The sequence below is a fragment of the Micropterus dolomieu genome, linkage group LG03, assembly GCF_021292245.1.
Source record: "Micropterus dolomieu isolate WLL.071019.BEF.003 ecotype Adirondacks linkage group LG03, ASM2129224v1, whole genome shotgun sequence".
Taxonomy (NCBI): domain Eukaryota; kingdom Metazoa; phylum Chordata; class Actinopteri; order Centrarchiformes; family Centrarchidae; genus Micropterus; species Micropterus dolomieu.
Window position 1 is genome coordinate 4,654,163 of NC_060152.1, and position 15,436 is coordinate 4,669,598.

Sequence of the window (15,436 nt, forward strand, 5' to 3'; positions counted from 1 at the left end):
TGTGTGTGGGGGGGGGGGGGTGAGCGAGCATGGGGGAGAGGGTTATGGGGGGGGGGGTTCAGTTAGTGCCATATGAATCCAAAAACGGGCAGCGGTCCAGGGTGAGGAAAACACACCACTTCCTCCCCGACGGTGGCCTGAAGTCTTCCCATTTCGAGAGGGAGAGAGAGGTGTGTGTGTGTGTGTGTGTGTGTGTGTGTCTGTCAGTTTATTAACCATGTGTTGACTCACCCCTGCAGCTGTGTCTGTTTGTGTGAGTGAGAGAGAGGGTGCATGCTTGTGGTCAGGAAAAAAAATAATTCATTCTTCATAGACTCTCTCTTGTAAAGTTCAGCACTAGTGCAAATAAGTCTTAGTTGGAATTTTAAAATAGTGCATTCACAAATAATAAAAATAAACTGAAATGTATGCACAGTACAAACTACTAAATTGAAATGCACGATTTATTTTATTAACATGGGAAGAACAATGACGCATGTTGTAAACAAACAGCTCAACCTGCCAGTTGTACATATGTTAAATATTTTAGAAATAAATTAATCTGAACCTTCTCATGATGGATATTGATATTGTGAATATGGTCAGATGGAAATTAAACCTTTCTAGTACCCTGAATCAGAGTCAGATACCTGGAGATTCTGAGCCCAAGTGAATAAATGAGTGTAGACGTCTTTATGTTGTAATGTACAGTAAGTTTCCACATCTGATTATCAATACTGACAGTTATTGTATGTCACATATCTGTTGTAGACGAAAAAGGGTCAAGTCGTTTGTCAGAAAATTGGATTAAAGTCAAATGTGAACATGAGCCCTATTGCAGAGTAATCGCTGATGATAATTTCAGTCATAAATGTGTGTGTGTGTGTGTGTGTGCGCACGCCTGCATTGATGTGGATGACTGCTTGGGGCTCAAAAACATGTTCATCAATTTACTCTAAGGCTGAAAACTGAGAGAGACAGAAACACAGCAAAACACTTCCCCCTTCATTCACACGAGCCACGTTCCTGGTCCAGCGACTGAATCCTTGTTGGCTGTTTGATCTTTCCTGCATTTCCTCTCTGCCGCCACAGTCTGTCCCTGAGGGGCAGTTTCTGGTGACTGACGGCATGAAAACCAACTCAGGGTAAACAAAGCACCCACCACCAAACCAGGCTGTTGCTTTAATGTCACAACTCAATGACAGGCGGATGGATGAAAGGAATGAAGGGGCAACACTCTCTCATACTTTCACTCTAAGGCCATGTCTGAGGATGTAAGTAGCCCTGTATTAAAACACAGACACTCTGCATTTGTGTGGATCTGTTGCTACAGGTACTAAGAGGATAAAATGTCAGGAACTCCAGCTTGAAGACTACACGACACAAAGACACTGCACAGCTGGTTATACTCCTTTTGAGGCAGGATTTTACAACTTTAGACAATCCCGCCTCCTTACTACAATATTACGGCCTGGTTCAGTATGGCAGAAGGCGGCAGCAGCCTGGAGTCTAGCTGGCCCGCATTGCATGTACATAAAAAGTGAGTTATGCCTTCCATGATGTTGCTTTATATAAGGCCAACATTTTTGCCAGATGACCCATCATGTAGCAAAAAACTGGCAACATCACTATTCAAGTTGGATGCAGCACTGTACCCAGACTTTTCTGGGTAAAAAAAACCTCACTGATGTATACTTTAAGCCATTGGAAAAAATATAGGTTATTAATATTTTTCAAGGCTAACTGGGAATGCAAGTCTTCAATATAGGGTTTCATCTTCCAAAATATCTTTTCTATATGCAGAAATCATGCTTTGTGTTTAAAAATCTTTACCCACCAAATGTACATGAGCAAAGTCAGATGGTGACTCCCAAGGATATTTACAGTAAATTCTTTGTATTGTCCAGCACCAATTCAAGCTTTCACATACTTAAAAGCATCACTCAGTCATGCATTTAAATTCAAATGTCTGCTTTATGACCGATGACTGATAACTGTAAAATATAGTGTAACAAACCAAGCTATGGTCACCAACAAATTAAATCCTGACCGTCCTTGAACAATTTCCAAAACTGTACTTGCACAATAATTGGATGCAAAGACATTTATGAGAAAAAAGTTTTGTGTAAGGTATGTGGAATTACATTTAATCAAATCTCTTTTTCAAAGTTTCATTGTCTGTTTAATGGAAATCATGAGTCATTTAACAAGCACCAGCACCCCCACTATGATCTGGCGCTCTTCCTGCAGCGTGCTCCATTTCGGTGTATGTCGCTCGTCAGTTAAAGCCCCTCTGATGTGGAAATTAAATGCGTTAAAAAAAAAAAAAAGAGAGAGAGAGACTGACTGCTCTGTGCCCAACATGTGCAGGGTACACAGGTCAGTTACTGCGTTGAGGCGTCCATTCACCAGGAAGATCTTTTTAATTAGGCTATGTTCTTTTAATTAACCAGCCAGCATAATGTCTGTGTCCATTTGTCACCCCTGCTTTGCTCAGGCGGAGCAGGGTGAATATACCCTCTTTTGTCTCCTCACGGTTCCAGAGGTCCCTGCTTCCTATTATATTTCTTCATTCACCGAAATGTATTTTTTTTTTATCTGCTCTTTTAGATTAGCATGATAATACCCCATGGAGGGGAGGGAAAGTGGTGAAGAGCTATTGTGGGACTGCTCATCAGAATCACTGTGTGCAAGACTGCGGTTATTATCATACTAAATGCACCATCAGTTAAACTAACGGCCTGAATTCCGACATTCATCTCCAATATCATAGATCGACTGTCAATTGCATAGGGAGCACAATGGCAAATTATGGGTTATGTCTTGCTCCTTAGAGTCTGGATCTTTCCCCAGTGTAATTATGCTATACTAATTCTATCCCCCCCCCCCCCAGCCCCATGCACTTCCCTTGACAGAAACAAGGCTTCCCAACTGTTCGGATGTCACAAACCTGGGTGAGGTGAAATGAGTGAATAAATGTTTGTTTGCATACTGGCGGCGCACACGGAACTCGAGCGCTTCCTCTGTTTCTCTTTTCAGCTCTGGGGTATTGAGAGGGAAAGGCTCAGCTGGAGCTTGTAGCCATGTTTCCAGAGACAGGTCGGAAACAGGTCAGGCCACCTTGAACTCGTCAGCTGGATTTATTGTGTCGAAGGTGGACAGGGTCAGGCTGCGCTCCTCCCCTCCCCTGCTTCTCAACACGAGGACTTTGTTAGCGTTGGACATGGAGAAGACACTGGCAGCACAGACAAATCCCTGTCACGAGGAGGAGGAGAACCCTGCTGGGGTCAGAGGTCATGTGTTAAGGGGGGCATCCCTGTGGCATGACCTGAGTACTGATTGATTTTCTTGCTGCCTGGTGATAGTAAGGAGGGGTCAAGCCACTTACCCCTACCCCTTGATACAATGGGGGAATGGGAAACACTCAAGTCACAATTTGCTGGACTCCTCTGCTCGACTGCGCACCTCCAGCGGGTGTGTGTTTTCACTTTCCCTGACACAAGACACCAGGCCACATGTTTTCGTTTAATAGACACCTGAGTGGAGAAAGGGCAGGAGTGTGGTCTGTTTGCCAGATGATCACTTGGTTGTTGGCATTTGGTAGAAGACGGAAGAAGTTCCTCTGCTAGATTTACTTGTTTAAAAATTCACAACCATGGTGACCAGTGATTATTTTTGCAGATATTGCATTATGAGACATGGTTTTAGTGGGAATTAGGGCTGTGTGATATGACTATAATCTCATATCCCGATACGTCATTTCATATCCCAATAACGATACAAATCCTGATATAGATTTTTTTGTAAATCCAATGACATTAATTTTCTGCATTATAAAGGTGGTTTCTGCAAGTCTGGAGAAATCCAATACCTTGATATAGAGTGAACAACGACACAGCAATAAAATTAATTAACGTTAGCTAAGTTGTAGGTTAGCAAACTGTTTCTACTTGCTGCTGCAAAGCTAACGTGAGTGGAGTAGACGGTCCCAAAGCTCCAGACAGCGATACTCCCAACTCTCCTGCTACTATAGCTAACATCACAACAGCAACACGTCTTTGTGAACTCGAAAGTAAGCTGAATGTCTGTGGACAAGTCATTAAACATTACCTGACGCACACATAATGGCTCCAACTGCTGAAATAGTGTTGTGTAGCCCGTCCATACAGTTGACTTGTCTCTTAGGTATAAGCTCCTCGTTTTTGTTTGCAAAATCCTCCTGTTCCGTGTCACCCATTTCTGAGTAAAAGACTATGCATTAAGTTACCGTTTTTACTCTTGACAGTAATATTTCTTGCCATTTATTTTCTTCCCATAAAACTGTTTGCTGCATTGAACTTCAACTTGTCGTCTTTCAAGGTGATTTGTTTCAGCCAGTAAGCCACTTTTCCCAATGGCTCTCCCATACCGCTGTCCATAAAATAGCCAATATTTTATGTGTTGTGTTGATCAACATGTAATTAGCCTTTTAAGCTTTAAAAGCTTACTTTCCAGAACATTTATTTGGACTGTGCCCCCTGCAGCATTATTCTTAAGCCAAAAAGACGCCTGAAACCAGTTTAGTTTAGTTGTTCAGTAAAGGTTACAAATTGATACAAATCATGGATGTCTGTTAAATTGATTTAAACAAAAAAGACAATTGAAGAAAAACTATTTCAAGTTAAGTTAAAACCTTTCATTTTCAACCAGCAACCAGTAGGAAAGAAATCCATAGCAACAAGGTAATGTTTCCATGGCCACAGAATGAATTGTTTAATTAAGGCTTGCTGGGAAAGGATTTGAAGAAATAAGAGCTAAGAAGTAGAAGGTAGAAAGAAAGACATTTTGTTAAGTAGCTGACCAGTAAATTGTAATGGTCTAGAGCTTTGGATAATCCCATGAAGCTTCTAATGCTGATCCTCAGACCAAATCAGGCTCCCTGGAGTTTTGATCTGGGATTATGAGTGACAAAATATACTTACAGTAGGCTTAGTTGATTAATCAAACTGCAGTCAGTGTAGTATTAATAGGGATGGGAAGTGTGTGTTAGAATGCAGGGTGATATATTTTGAAGATATCTTCTAGCTCTCGATTTCCAATGCAACCCCCAACCTGAGTCCACCTTGTATCCATTTACTGAATCCGTACAAGAGTCGTATGAGGTCTGAAGATTTAATGAATCAATAGACAATTCTGCAGATTAGGTAGGCTAAGAGCTTGAGTTAGCCAAAACAAACATCTGGTCCAATAGTTCTGAGGCCAAGCATTGATTTAATTACGCTCTCAGCTGTGTTTTCAAGTTGTGGTCTTGTAATTGTTCACATTAAAGGACAGTGTTTTTGTATTTTGTCAGGAGTTGAGTCCGAGCCCGGGTTGGGCTACTGTGGCCAGGGAATCATTTGTCTTCTTTCATTCTCCTCACTTGGTCAGAACAGATTAACCAACACTGTAAAATACAAACATTTACAATACATTACACGTCATTTTTTTTTGGTCATGACGTTTTTTTTGGGTTTTTTTGCCTTTTTTTCGTATGGAATTCAAAACATAACTTTGGTTATTTGGAGGCAGTTTTGATTTTCTGTTGATACAATTCACCCCACAAGTGGTATTGACTTGTGAGGCTTGCATATTCTGACTTTTCCAACGTTTAACCATCCCCTGTGTTGTGCCCTCTACTTGCTAAATTGCAAGTAGATGATGATGGAAGACATGTTGGCATGAGTCTAGCAGATGGCCAGCTGATCTGCGTTTCTGAAACCCTTCTTGCTAGTAAAAGTGCACTCTGCTAAATTAATCAAAATGCATTTAGGGGCAATTTGTAATCTGGGAACTTTAAGTGCCTCAGAGATAGTCTGGAACCTGTTGTTTAGCCTGCACTGGAACTTGTTTTCCACAAGGCCTATGCATTTTTGATTCTGTTTTTTCCCAGGCAGTACTGTAAGTTTAGAGCTGATCTTTTTCCACAAATAGTGAGCACAGAGCTTTTGTCAATGAACATTTCATTCTATACCACTGAGACGGGAAAATGACCATATGCCCAAATTTATCATGCACCCTTGGATAATAGGCTGTTATTGATACACAACCAACCAAGGGCAACTGGACATGCCCTGGATTGACCCACCTTGGATAAGAGGGGGGGGGGAGCTGGCAGTAATGTGAGTCGAGTCCGTGCGCTGGTTGGTCGAGAGTACTTTGGTCAGGGAGTCATTTGTCTTCTTTCAATCTCTTCATCTGGTCAGAACAGATTAACCCGCACTGTAAAATGCAAACCTCTCTCTGTAATTTCTGTTGGTCAAGACTTTTTTTTTGCCTATTTTTTTGTGTAAGTCAAAACGTAACTTTGGTGGCAGGTTAGATTTTATATTTTTGCACAATTCACCACACAATGGTATTGACTTGTGAGGCTTGCAAAATCTGACTTTTCCAAGGTTTAACTCTCACTGTGTCGTGCCCTCTACCTACTTAATTGCAAGTAGATGATGATGATGGAAGACATGCTGTTATTGATGCACAACACAGAAGTCATACTTTCCGTCCAGGGCTTGCAGTCCTAATGTCAAAACAAAGAGAACTTGAGAGCGTGGAGGAGAAAAATAAGCTGGCAAGCTGGTTTTGCTTTAACCTTAACTGAACCATTTGCAGCATGTGGCTGCCAGCTGGTGAGCTTGCTAATCCAGAGGATGCTGCCTCTGCAAGTCTTTCTGATCTCCGCTACTTGAAATGTGCTGGGCTTGAGGTCAAAACCTCCATCATCACCATTTGTCAGAATTAGTCCTTGGTGCAGATCAGGATCCAACTTAGGTCATTACATTTCATATCATCTCCAAAAAGCTATATATATGATTATGGCCAACTATCTTCATGTTCAGGTATGGATAAGATGCACAGAACTTTTCCAGAACAATGGCCAGATTAATGCAACAAAAAGTATGAATGCTTATTGTAATGTCTTTCACAATTTTGAATTTGCCACATAAACCCCTCTGAGATTATGCATGAGATTGAACCTGTGATTGCTTTTTTTTTTATGCTTAATGTTCATTTGAAAATGAATCAGCAGTGACTATATAGAGTAGGGGATTAAATAATTTGCTATATGTTCAAGAGTAATGTTCTTCAAAAGCAGAGAAAATTGCTTATCAAGCATGAAATGTTTTTTTTTTATTTGTAATATAATTTGAAGCTTAGTTTACGTTTTGTGCACTGGCAAGGTGAAGACGTTTTTCTGGGAGCAGATTGCCAGAGCAGATTGTGAGCTGAGATACCATCATCAGATGTGGCTAGTTTGAGATCTGGGATTTGTCAAAAACATTTTGTTCACTTATTGCAAAAGCAACCTGTTGTCATGCTCACATCACCAACCATGTTTCTTCCCCAGGCATTTTCATGATGAAAGTATATATCCAGTATTAGTAGTCTGTCATTGTTATTCATAGCTTGGACTTTTTGAGTTCTTTGAAGAAAGATACAACATGATTGCTCTGACTGATCATAGAGGCTTAGGTTGCATCACTGTAAGCTGACCTGCGTTATGTCACAGACTGACAAAGATGTAATAGTGATCTCTTATTTTTCTTTTACAGGTACACTGACAGCTGCTGTCTCCACCAGCCTGTACCAACCTGCTCTACTCGCCTGCTTGTTGGATTGCTGTTTGAGCTAAGGTACAGTACAAATGCGGTTTCTTTCTAAAGTCTAATTAAAAGTTGAAGATTTGATTTAGGGAGGCTTGGAGTCTCTGGTCAACTGATCATTCAAGTGCAGTATTTAGATTGGATGTAATGTGACAAAGTATGATCTACTTTCAGGAGACCTCTTCAAAGACCACTTAATTAATGGATGCTTTGTGGAAATACTGCCACTGAAGCAGCTTTTTAAATTAGATATTGTCTACTCAATTACTTACCTATTCATTTTAATCAAATGTCAGAAATGAGCTTTTAAATATTTGGCACACTTTTTATGAGTCTTTCTCCAATCAAGGACAAACTTAGTTTAAGCCAAGATGCGTTACAACCACATATGCAATGAAATGGCTAAGTTAGAGTATTAAAAGTAGCATTGTCCTCATTGTTCGTTATGCAGTGTTGTATTGTTGAGAACCATTTAAAGGCCCTGAAAACCTATTTTCTCACTCAGTCTTTTACTAGGTATGATGGCGTCCTAAACGAAGACACTATCGTCTGCCAAAGTTGGATCAAGTATGGTTATTTCACATGAGTGATTTCTGTATTCATGTTTGTAACAGCTCTTTTTACTGGTTTGAAGTTGGCGTAGCTTAACTGATGACGGTTGTTGAATCTTAGGACAGTTGTTGGGTTGTCGGCTTATGCTGCCAAGTTACTGTCAATCAAATCTTATCAATCCACAGAGTCCAGATGAAGCACATAAGCTGAGTTTTATTAGACTCTTAATAAATAATACTGGAAGATGTGTTTTTCTGAACTGAAGTGTAACATTATTACATTTTATGATGAACAACACTGACTATGAGTATTGCTGAGTTCCAGTGGTTTGTATTTTTGCTGTGTTGTAGTTCATAGTTGTGTACTTGTCCTTGTGTTTCACTACATTGTAATTCCACTATTACATCTTTCTACTGTGTACATGCTATCTGTTGCATGTCTGCCTGTCCTGTAAAAGGGGCACCTCCCCTGTTGCTCTCCATGAGATATTGTCCCTTTTTTTCGTTTTGGAGATTTTCTTTTTTCTAAAAAAAAATGGTCTAAGGATATAGAGCGTCTTATGCTGCACAGATTGTAAATCCACTTTTGATTTTGGGCTACATGAAAAAACTTGTCTGCTTACAATATTGAGTGATTGGTGAGCATGTGATACTACAGTGTTTCCCACAGAATGAGAATGGGGTGCACGCAGTCTACATTGACTACCAGCTATATACAGCGTGCTAGCCTCGAAAACCCAGGTGGTTTCTGACATTAACTTGGCTCTCCTATTTTAGCTAAGCTCCTAGGCTCCTTACATGCTTGCTAATAACTTGACAGCGTTGTGTTGGACAGATTTGTGCAGCTGTGTTCATGAGGTAGAGCAAGAGAGAGAAGGACGGGTGAGAGTATGTGCTGCGCTAATGCACTACTGCGCTCTGCATTCAGATACGAATTTAAATAGGCCTAGTAAAAAAATCGAAAAATCAATCTGTGGCGGTCAGCGTTGATATTGTGGCGGGCCGCCACAAATAAATGAACGTATGGGGAAACGCTGTACTAATACCAATGAAGCGTACACACCTGGTTGAGTCTTTCCAGTGAAGTTGTCAGGTAGTCGAAGCAGAAACCTGTAATGTGTCATAAACCAGTTGAATCACTGAGAAGCTATTGTGTCTGGCTGGACATTTCCCTAGTGAGCTTGTATGTGGACAGTAGAGGACAGGGCCAAGGAGTGCCGATGACAGGACGCCTCATGGGATGGTTGGAAACAGATGGTTGGCCAGATGCAGGCCTGCTTTGACCTTGAAAGCAACTGAAGGTAAAACCAGCACAAATGTCTCAAAAACAAGTGGCGATAGACAGTACAGCAGGATGGCAGTTCTGTGTTTTGTAATGTGCTTCTCTTGAGCTATTATATCTGTAAGTTACTGTGTTGCATTAGTGTGTGTGATCACGCATGCAGTTCATTGTCTTTGGTGTGTACCTCATCGAAGAAGTTAATCTTTTTTGACAAGTTCTAATTTGGTTTGTTTTGGTTCACACTGTTGGATTGCAACTGAACCATGGCTTGTAAACAAGACATTCATGGACTCCCAAAGCTTTTATTAATTAGTAAAAGGTTCCATTAACTTATCACCCCGCAAAGTTTGAGAATTTGGTATTGCAGAGAGCTGATATTATTCAGGTTCCAGTGTGTGCAACTTAATTTTAGTATGATAGACTTATCTAAGCTCTTTTCCATAGTTTATTTTTTGTCAATCAATTCATCTGATGATCATTTTTTTAGGCTATTAATTGTTTGTTGTATAACATGTCAGAAATATTTTAGCCATTATAATTTCCAAAAGCACAATACAAAATGGATTGTTGCGGCCGACCAAAGCAGAAACTATTATCATCATAGAAGACTAAGAGAACCACAGAAAATCTTGCATTTTTGTTTATAAAACGACTTAAACCTTAATCACTAACCAAAATTGTTGGTGATTATTTTTCTGTCAAGCTTACTGATAAATCAACCAATTCTAAGCTCTAGTTCTCACATTTCATTGGACATGAATGTGAACGTGCAGTCGGTGTCAAACGTCATCTGATCATATCAAAGTGTTTCAGGAACCTTTTTACGGCATACCTCCTTAGGTTTGCACCTCACTGTGTGTGTTGTATTTAGGTTAAATGACATTGACAAACCACGGAGTTAATGCAAAGATGTAAACTCTCAAGTAATATCTTGATAAAATTAAGGCTTAATGAAAACACTTGTCCAGACTGGGTTCTCTGATTGTTGAAATAAATGGTTAGACTTAAATGGTTAAAGTTAGAGTGAAGCATGAAACATGGTTACTGGCTGAACAGTAGTGATCTTTTGTCAATAGTAGAACAGATTTTTAGAACAGACATTCCTGATGCAATTCAGGCAGCAGAGTGTGAAGCAAACGCCACCAGCAGCCTTATATTGCGCAGGCCTCTGGGGCTTTAAGCCCAGCAAAGGGAGAGCCATGATCAGAGCTGGGAACGTGTGTGTGTGTGTGTGTGTGTGTGTGTGTGTGTGTGTGTGTGTGAGAAATAAGAGGAGATGGTGGAGGGTGGAGGTGTCAGCCGTATAATTGGGGTGAGGAGATCTCTGGGGTGGATAGAGGGAAGCTTTATTAAGACCGCTCAAGTCTGATGTGCTTGCACGGCCGCCTAGCTCTTCCTTGCACACCCACGCCTGTGGGCCAATCTTCCATTTCCACAAGAGACTCTGTAACAACAAAGGGATGAAGGGCAAAGTCCTCAAGCTCCTTTCAGTCACAGATAAGACAAAAGACCCCATTACTTGAAAAGCACTGATGGGGAGGCAGCAGTGTACCAATGTTTTTGTTTTGTTTTTTATTTTTTTTAAATCAAGGCCTATTGTTCTTGCTTTCTCACTGGTGTGTGAAGTTGCTGTTACTTATTGATAGTGTTGTCATGTTGTATCTTGAGATGCTGTAGATTTTGGGAACTTCAATGAGGCACGCCAGCAATTTGTTCAATAGTCTACTTCAACTGGTGACTGCTTGATCTCCCTGAATTCACTCACTTCAAACAATGTACTAAAACGCTTGTTTGCTTAAAATAATACAGTTATGCATTAGCCATTCCAGTGACAGATCTAGACAGTGTACACTTGACAAGCACATTATATTATGCTTTTATTATATTTTGGTTGAGAGCCAGTGAATGCATGGCTTGAAAATATATTGACAGCGGAAAATGTGTGAAATATTTACAGCCCAAAGTGTAAGCAAATATTGGAGCTCAATGGATAAAAGAAGAATAATCTCTTGTTTTGTCTCACAAGGGAAAACAAACTTTCCAGGGTGACTTCCCTCGTGACGGATTGTATCAAGTCTGATGGTGAGATTAGGAGCTTAACCGCTTATTTTCCCCACTTTGTGACCACTGAAATATTACTTCTGAGTCAATGAAATTCCTGTGTCACTAATTGAGACCTTCGTAGATGCATGCTTTCTTCACTTGGGAATCCTGTAGATGTCCGTCATCTCACAAAAGCAAATTTTGTGAGTGACACAACAAAGATTTTGAGTTGAAACAGGAGGCGGTTATGGGGAGAATTAGCGGCCCCCCTCAGTTCTCGGCTGTAAATTGGTTTCTGTTGAACTCATGAAAAAGGGGCTGGAGGTCTGTTCTCTGCTTCCTTAGTAGCTTGTTAATCCCCTACAGCTCTGGCCGGAGGGAGAGCTGCTTGCACATACACAACTCTGTTGGAAATGGCGCTACTCCTCCAGCACTCTTCTGTCCTCTTTCCACTCTGTCCTGCAGGGCTTGGCTAATCCTCTGCCTGGTCATGGTGGGGAGATTGCAGGCTTTTTCAAAGCCCTTTGCTGGCTGGACTTCAAAGTTACAGGGATACAGCGACTTGAGAAGGTGGGAGAAAATGAGGTCCACCGCCAGCAAAGACTGCGAGGGGTTCACCTGAGCTTTTTCCTGTGCCGTTCCCGAGGTGAACTTTGTGTTAGGCAGTGCAATGGACGTCTCTGAAGATCAGTCGGTAAAATGTAACGGTGGTGATGTTTGAATTTTTGGGTCTAGCTGTGAATTTACTTTATTTTTTCCGTCAAAAACTATGCAACATATACAAAAATATACATATACACGACATATATAAGACATATGCACGAGAGGTTGATTACCCAAAATTTGTGTGGCAAATTCTTCACTATCAGAAAAGTTAAGTCACTTTGAAAGAAAGCCGTTCAGTAGTTCAGTTCCGGACTCTCTCCTTCTCTGCTACCTTATCTTTTGTCTGGGACTAATCTTATCGCAGTCTCATCAGTCTTACATTATTCAGCTGGATTCACAAGATGTCTGCCTGCCTAAGATGTGGGCTCCGTCTGTAAACGTGGCATTGTTAGAGATTTAGCACTGATATCTCAATCCTGAATTTTGGTTCAATAATTTATTTATTTTGCTGCGAATGACTCTAATTTGATGGAAATGTCTTGGGAAGCTGATCCCGTTATATTATCAGATGGCACTGAGTTAGATTGGCTGTGCCGGCAGTTTGCTTTGTGCCGTGTTTACAAGCGCTAGGAATGTTCTGACTCTGGAAAGTGAAATAGGAACTTAATTTGTCAGAGGTTTATTCTTTGAAAAACAAATTTAACACAGACGTCTGAATTTTAAAATACCTCTATTTTTGGATTCAGCGTGACTGACACACTCATGACTTACAATAACAATAAATGTACTTTGAAGTCATAGAAAGAGTCTCCTAACTCCAGAACTCGAATCATCACATTTTAAGTTTTGTACTGTTTCTTTCTTGCAAATTTGGCATACTTTTGATGGTGCCAATTTACCAAAATGTAAATGAAACTAAAGTTGAAACCCCCAGGGTAACGCCGTGATTCCATGGCAACATTATACATCCTGTTTACTTCCTTCAAATAATTGTTGGAACTTTAACTTAGAGCATGATTATCCCCCAAATAGAAGTAAGCTAAAGAATCAAAGTAATAGGAGTGTAAAAAATCATTAACTTTTTCATATGTCCATATGCTTTGTCGTTAAGAGACAATTGAGCCCTTTTGCCCGTTGTGTTTTTCTTTTAGATATTTTGTCTCACAAATTAAGTACACCTAATCAAGTGTCTTAATTGCAAAGACAAGACTTCTCTAAGGTCTTGAATGAACTGTGATAGCACATTTCTTGGAGCTTCAAACTTGCCATCTCACTTGTTCAACAGATTAGCAACATGGTAATTTCTTTAAGTGGACTCCTGGGTTTTGGGATTATATATTATTCTCCTTCTTGATGTTCAGAAAGTGTGCAGTCAATATACAGTGTCTCAGTCAGATGTAAACGCACACATTCTACCATGTGAGCGTGAGATGTCAGTAAGCCGTTTAAAGCTCCACCCTGGGGTAACCTTTTTGTAAAGGTTAGTTAGCTTTAGCTCAAAAAGGAGGATTATGTCATTAACTATGGCTTCCTTAGCAGCAGCTGTGATTCAGTTTTATCTTATTACGTTCAACTTATGTCATTAGTGTCGCTTACTTAAAATGGATTGTAGATGATATCAGTATGCTTAAGGTGCAATCAGACCTGCAGTTTGTTTACTTTGCTCTGAACCGTAGCAGAAAAGTTTGTTTGACCAACGGCGTGTAAACAAAAGTTGCAAACTGGCCTGAGAGCACAATCTTAGAAATTGGATTTCATGTGCTTTCTCCCCTTTTGTTTTTTTTTTGGGTTAAAAAAAAAAAAAAATAGAATTAGGGCTGCAACTGCTGATGATTTTCATTAATCTCTTGCTCAGTTCAATTGATTAATCATAAAATGTTTGTTTACCCTTTTGCTCCGTTGTTTGTTTTTTAAGCTGTCTTTCTATTGTGTACGGACACTAAGAACAACAAATGTCAAATTTCTTGTGTGTTGTTCACATCAGATTCCCAGGTGATTTTGTCTGAATAGTGCAAAAGCCAAAATTAAACTCACATTCACGATAGAATATGAGAAAAGCAGCAACCCCTAACTCTGATAAAGGAACAACATTTTCTGTCAACTGACTAATGGGCAGTAGTTGGAATTGCTTTACTCATCAGTCCTTGTTAGAACTGAAATGATGAGTCAATCAACAAAAAATTTTGATAATGGATTAACCTTTTAAAAATTAATTTCCAGCTACTCAAATGAAAAAATGCATTCATGAAAGTAAACTTTTGGGATTGTTGATAAATGAGCAATTTAAATACATCAACTTGGCCTCTGGGAAATTATAATGGGCATTATCCCCCATTTTCTGACATGACAAAACGGTTAATGGAGAAAATAATCGGCAGACTTATCAATAATCTTTGTTGTAGCCCAAAAAACGGATTGAGGATTTCCTTTCCAGGCTTTCAGTCCACTTGTCTCACACCCTGTGAGACAGAGCAATGACAACAGTCCCCTGCGGAAAGTGTTGAAAACTGACTCTGTTGACCATAAAAGCCGGTGTTTTATGGGTGCAGTTGATGCAATATGTGGTTATTGACCAGAAGCTGTTGCCATAATATGTACAGACCAGTCAGTTTAGTTATATTGACAGCAGAGCAGTGGAGCTGGCTGATTTTTAAAGAGAGGGTTTTCCCCTCCTACACCAGAAAGGCTTTTGTTGCCAGGACTCCAGTAGTTTTCACATCCACAACCACACTTTCTTTACACTGAAAATGATTTGGTGGAGGGGGTTGATTTGGAGAAGTAACATATTAGCTTCCAGTGAGATATTTTTAAAAATATTTTTTTATTGCAAATGTCATGCTGTGACTGCTGCAGAGGATGAGGCTGTTTTTCTAAGAGGCTCTCTTATTTCTTATAATTGATGTTTACAAATTCCCTAGGTGGGGCATTAAGGAAGATTGCTGTATTAATTGCCAATGTATGCTATCTAAATGGGTAATTGCAGGCTGTTTGCTGGAATGTAAATGTGCTCAGCTTGGGTTTAATGGAGTTTCTTTATTGAGGTCCTAGCCGCTGACAAATTGAGATGCGTAAATTGATGCCCTCTGCTTTTAAGGAATCAATGTGTTTTTCTGATTGCTGCAGGTAATACAGTCACAGGGATTTATCTGGCTATAATTTTTTCAAAGACATATCAACTACAGCGACACTAGCTGCCGTTACATAGACAATATTTCAGAAGAAGAGATCATATTTGCGTTTCTGCAGGCTGCATTCACATGGATTTTGAGCCAGGTTCATTTGTGAAGAAGTTTTGAAGAGCCCGGCTGAGGAGATACAGCGCCAGCATACAACATGTGAACACTATAATAAAGAAT

General features: G+C 40.1%; 1 protein-coding gene across 5 annotated transcripts in view; it reads left to right on the forward strand.

The window, feature by feature from the left end:
- sema6e (sema domain, transmembrane domain (TM), and cytoplasmic domain, (semaphorin) 6E) overlaps window positions 1–15,436 on the forward strand; it is a 154,567-nt gene that overhangs the window by 11,676 nt on the left and 127,455 nt on the right. For 4 of the 5 annotated variants that reach the window (XM_046044528.1, XM_046044531.1, XM_046044532.1 and 1 more), the window contains exon 2: window positions 7,548–7,628. The gene's annotated coding sequence lies outside the window, so the exon portion shown is untranslated. Of the gene's footprint in view, window positions 1–7,547; window positions 7,629–8,103; window positions 8,166–15,436 lie in introns of all 5 variants that reach the window. The other variant, XM_046044530.1, reaches the window with a different exon arrangement.